At 40.1% G+C, this 6000-nt stretch overlaps 1 long non-coding RNA gene across 1 annotated transcript in view; it reads left to right on the top strand.

The window, feature by feature from the left end:
- Nucleotides 1-931: 931 nt before the first annotated feature.
- Nucleotides 932-6000, top strand: part of LOC116063000 — an 18194-nt gene continuing 13125 nt past the window's right edge. The window contains exon 1 of the long non-coding RNA XR_004108156.1: nt 932-1053. This is a non-coding gene — a long non-coding RNA (uncharacterized LOC116063000). The remainder of the gene's footprint in view (nt 1054-6000) is intronic.

The raw sequence follows: 6000 nt of genomic DNA, 5'->3' as shown, positions 1-6000 counted from the left end.
TTAAGTCAGCCAAAATAAAAAGCCTCAACAGCATCATCCTCAATAGGATGATGTGCCTGCCTGAAAAGGAGTATTGGGCTCGACTCTGTTAGTGATCGCTACAGTTTAGTCTGGATCAAGTACATTCCCAGGACCTTGACCTGGCCAGACATCCTTGAATAATTAAACATTAATTAGGTAAGTCGTACATAGAGAAATCCACGACAAAACACATTTGACAGTAGGGTTAGGGTTAGCACATTTTGATTCCTGTTACTAAATCTGGATGGTGACATTACCTCTTTCTCAATGACCACATTAACTTTAAACACGTGAGAAAAGCTCAGACAGACTAAATATCCAGACATCTCTCATATGTCCAAACCAAAACTGTTCCGTGCCCCATCGCTCAAACTGACACGCTGATTGAGAAATTATGTTTTTAGGGCCTTTACGAACTATAACAGGAAGGAAAATAGATTTGACATCTTTACTTCGCTATGACGTTTGGATGTGATTTTGAAAATGAATTATGAGACTAGTTTAGCCTTTGTCAAAGATTTTCGCCAGAACTTGTTGAGGTTTTGAACCCGACTGTGCAAGTGTTTGCTAGAAAGAACGACTACAGCTCATATTAAGGTGGGAAATATTTGAAAGCGCACCATTTCTTGCAGCGAAGTATTTGAACATAATATATAGTGTGTATATAGTATTGTATTTCCTGGCAGGATGCCGTTGTGTTGACTGTTCTGCACTGCAGTGCAAAGGATCATGGGACTATGTTATTAACGGTTCCTGTCCTAGTTCAAAGCAACACCAAAGCACTTTTCCTCTTTGGTCCCCCTACAAGTTAGAAGCGGAATTGTCCATTACCGCTGTTATTCGAACTACAGATCCACTACCCGATCTGGCAAACTTAGTACTTAGTACTTAGTATAGTGCGGTTATAGCCGGTAGAGGGCCGCAAAGCGAATGCAGAAGTGCCGTTCACCCTGTTACGAGTTGATGAACCACTGAAACGATTTTGGAAACATTATTTTAAGGTACAAAATAATCTTTGATGTTGCTTTAAGTGTGTAAATGATGTTCTTAGTGTTTTCGTTATGCATTTATGTTACCTGGGTTTTAGTCTTCATTTAGTGTTCATGTTTATATTTGTTGGGTTTGCCTGAACAAGACCCAGTAGGGTCGAAACGTTGCATTTATATTAAATATGGGAGTTTAAAGCAGTGCTGCGGACATACATTTTTTTTTCGTTTTAAGTACTTTCATTTGCCCTGCACCTGCCAGAAGGTGGGATGTGCACACAATTACTTTTATAAATATTTGTTGGGTTACCATGACTGAGACACTGGGGTAGGTTGATGATGACCTCTGTGTATCGAGTGTGTAGAATGAAATTAAACTACCATACAGTTCAGTAGCTCTGGCTCTCTGTCTTCTTCCATGTAGCTCGCTATAGTATTTTATGGTGTGCATGTATCATTATCAGTTAGTTTTACAATGTGTGACACAACCAGGTGGGGCGTATCTATGTTCCCTGGCTCATTACCTTAGTAATATGATACACGAAGATCTTTCAAAGGGTTTTGTGTTCTTAGCAATGCTTTTTTTTACTAGGTCCTAGGTTCAATGTATTTTTTTCCTGGGTCAGTTGTTAAAATCACCCACCTCCAGCTTACAGCCTACTGATGTTAAACTCCTTGAAACCTACACTCTCAAATTGCTAATGGCTACTTAAAAGCAAGTTATTTTAATTGTAAATCACCCAAGCTTAGAAGCCGCAATTATCAACAACAACTTTGTTATCATTAGATTTGTGTAAGGAACTTTGTTGTAATTTTCTATCACAGCTCACATCAGGCAGACCAACCAAGAGGAAGTGGTCACAGTAGAGGGAGAGCAGCCTTCGGTCTCTCTGTGGAGGAAACACTACGTGTGCTAAGGCTTCAAACAGCCAGGGTATAGACCGATCGAGTATGTGCTGATCATATTTTACTGAGATACTCTATTAACACTTAAAATAACCTTTTTCGTAGTTTATTTTCATTTGTGTACTTGTAGTTTCTAAGTCCATTGTATGTCAATATATCCTACTACAGTATACTGTCCTGTAATTTAATTTGTGTTTACATTGTTTTACTGTAATTATATTTTAAAATGCACATAATGTATTAAAACACTTTTTTACATTCACCCTTGTCTGTTTGGTTCATTATATAATACAGGAAATACGGTTGAGACTATTATGATGCTTTATTTTTAGCCCAATATAAAACTTTTTTTACAAATCACATATCTATATAATGGATATTTGAATGTACTTTGCTGGGGCCCCGGTGGTAGAAGCTCTGGTAGAAGATGCTGGAACTCAGTGTCAGTCATTATTCAGACAGGTTTTTCATCACCAACAATACACAAACACACTGAGTAATTGGGTTATGCATATATTTCACATATTCAGTTTCACCTAAGGCAAGCTGTATTTCTCTGCTGACAACTCCTAGACGCCTGGGATTATCTGGTCTCCTGAGCTCAATGATGGCCCACCGCTCTAGTCTGGACGACAGCCTTTTCTGGGGGAATTACTGGAATTGTTGGGTGGCTTTTTAAATTATAGAGGGTGGTCTAGACCTACTCTATCTGTAAAGTGTATTGGGATAACTCTTGTTATGATTTGATACTATAAATAAAATTGAAATGAATTTCTGCAGGACAGCTCTTTGAAGGGCTGGGATGTGGTTGTAGTCCTTCACTTCCTTGACATCTTATTGTAAAGCTTGAAGTGCCTTATTAGATGATAAAAAGTGTTTGAATTTAGCTCAATAATAAATAAAAAAAATACTTAAGCCTTTGCACTTTAGCTTTTATAATCAGTAGTGGAACACTTAGTTCTGGAATATTATTGATCACACTTTCTAGATTCCTACCTCCATGTTGACTACATGTGTAAAGTACAATATAGCTTCATGTTGAACTTACTCAAATTATCCATCTGCTTTCCCTTAAGTAATCTGCCAAGGTGGTCCAGGGCAGCCAGCAGGACCCGTGCTTCATCAGCCATGCACATCACATCAAACAATAATGATCAGTAAGCCAAGTATTTGTCAAGGGCTTGGTGTGTCAGTTACAGTACATAGATTGGACAGTAGTTACAATATGCATTAATTCTAAATATTGTTGAAATTTACAGTGTTAAAATATACAAAAACATGTCAGTTATCTGCCATCTTGCAGCAGTACAATAAATGAAGAAACAGTGTGTACAGATGGAACATTATCTAATGTACAGTATGTGTCAACCTCTAGATAGAATACATTATATTCACAGCTTCTACATTGTACAACTTAACTAATATCCTAGCTAGATAATAATTTGTCATAATGTAGACCATATAGCTACGTTACTGACCTACCGCTCGGGTCCTGCAGGTCCCATAATGTTTCATTGTTCTACAGAGAGAGGACGATAATTAATACAGCTCCATTGAGTAAGGCCTCACTAAGCCTACATGATTCCCATGGCAAATTAGCTCAGTAACGTAGCTACAGTTAGCCAAAGTTACTTGGCTTGGCTAGCATTTGTTTTAGCTAACGTTAGCAGTAAGCTAACGTTAAATGCTAACTTGCACAGCTTTACTAGCTAGTAACTTAACACAACAAAACAACAAATGTCTAGTAACCATGCTTGCAACGCAGATCACAGACAATATACATGATTAATACTTACACTTTATTCATCTTGTAGGAATCCACTGTGTAGAGTGGTTTGTGTATTCCTCCAAAGTCTCTAACGTTAGCTGCACTGAAAAGTCAGGGCAGGCAGGCACTGAGCTGTCACTCAAACGTACCCCAAAAACTCATTAGCTAATGGGGACGCACCACTGTAAGACCCGCTCACGCGAGAGGTTTGTGCCAGAATTGCAACAACACAGAATTTGGAAGCGCAAACGAGAAAGCTGCGGGCGCAACTGCAAACGTGATGGAGAGAGCAATAGGACATATTATCCAGCGAATAAAAGACCAATAGTTTACGACTACACAAATGTTTTGTTTGCAAGTTTTAAGTTTTACCGTTGAGGTGACATTTTTTTTGCTTGAGTTATTGATTTGTTTGATGCTTGAGAAGTTTTTGCTTGGAATTAAGGGCACAAAAATAATCCCATACATTCACAGGGATCTCTTCAAACTGCAAATTAGTTCAAAACGAGGACTAGCGGAATAATCCTGTAGGTGACTGTACCGATGCCTATTCAAAACACTGCAAACGTCAATAAACCGTTGAAATGTTCATGTTGTCATTCTCATTTGTACCATGACCGTGTTTAATGTGTTTGTACTTAGGCTACATACAGCATACGGGAGGTGTTTGTTGATGAAGCGGCTCGAACGCATAGTGGAGACTGCCGTTAGCTGAGGTAAAGTTACACTGCGCCCAGATTAACTTGTGACACAACATCTGTAAATCGGTCACGTTTCATATTCACCTTTAATCATTTAGACCTGCCAAAATCATAACATAGGCCCCATGACAGGTGTAGTGTGAAAAACCAAACCACCAAGCAAAAGTTAACACGGTACACAAAATCAAGTTCAATGTGCAAGCTCTAGGATGTCTAGTAACTAGATTGTCACCAGTTAATTCAGTCACCACTTAAACCGTAACACCGGCAACAAAGGAAGGAAGATTCAAATGCAACTCAAGCAGGTAGGATAAAATAGGATATTTACTTGATGGTCAGGAACAGGTTGGCAACAGGAAGGTAGTCAAAACAAATCCAAGGGGAGCACGACAGGAGGAACAGGAAACAAAAAAAGCATATCATTATGAAATTCAATAATAAAGTGCATGAAAGTTGGCTTGGTTCCTGACCAATTCTTTCTTATGGATATGGAATTTTCCAGAAAGAGGTTCAGGTGGCTGCAAAGCAAAGGCATAAACATCATGACAATCTGGCATTGAATGAGCTGATGAGGGAAAGTGGAAACAGGTGAGACAGGTAAAGGTGAGACATGTAAAGGTGAGACAGGTGAAGGTGAGACAGATAAAGGTTAGACAGGTGAGGGTGAGACAGGTGAGGGTGAGACAGGTGAAGGTAAGACATGTAAAGGTGAGACAGGTGAAGGTGAGACAGCTGAAGGTGAGACAGGTGAAGGTGAAACAGGTAAAGGTTAGACAGGTGAGGGTGAGACAGGTGAGGGTGAGACAGGTGAAGGTGAAACAGGTGAGGGGGAAACAGGTGAAGTTAACACATGTAAAGGTGAGACAGGTGAAGGTGAGACAAATGAAGGTAAGACATGTAAAGGTGAGACAGTTGAAGGTGAGACAGGTGAAGTTAAGACAGGTGAAGGTGAGACAAATGAAGGTAAGAAATGTAAAGGTAAGACAGTTGAAGGTGAGACAGGTGAAGTTAAGACAGGTGAAGGTAAGACATGAATATGTGAAACAGTTGAAGGTGAGACAGGTGAAGGTGAGACAGGTGAAGGTAAGACAGTTGAAGGTGAGACAGGTGAAGGTGAGACAGTTGAAGGTGAGACAGGTGAGGGTGAGACAGTTGAAGGTGAGACAGGTGAGGGTGAGACAGGTGAAGGTAAGACATGTAAAGGTGAGACAGGTGAAGGTGAGACAGCTGAAGGTGAGACAGGTGAAGGTAAGACATGTAAAGGTGAGACAGGTGAAGGTGAGACAGGTGAAGGTGAAACAGGTAAAGGTTAGACAGGTGAGGGTGAGACAGGTGAGGGTGAGACAGGTGAAGGTAAGACATGTAAAGGTGAGACAGGTGAAGGTGAGACAGTTGAAGGTGAGACAGCTGAAGGTGAGACAGGTGAAGGTGAAACAGGTGAGGGGGAAACAGGTGAAGTTAACACATGTAAAGGTGAGACAGGTGAAGGTGAGACAAATGAAGGTAAGACATGTAAAGGTGAGACAGTTGAAGGTGAGACAGGTGAAGTTAAGACAGGTGAAGGTGAGACAAATGAAGGTAAGAAATGTAAAGGTAAGACAGTTGAAGGTGAGACAGG

The sequence above is a fragment of the Sander lucioperca genome, chromosome 14 (genome assembly GCF_008315115.2).
Source record: "Sander lucioperca isolate FBNREF2018 chromosome 14, SLUC_FBN_1.2, whole genome shotgun sequence".
Lineage (NCBI taxonomy): Eukaryota > Metazoa > Chordata > Actinopteri > Perciformes > Percidae > Sander > Sander lucioperca.
Note: the sequence above shows the minus strand (reverse complement) of the source record. Positions and strands in the feature narration are given on the sequence as shown.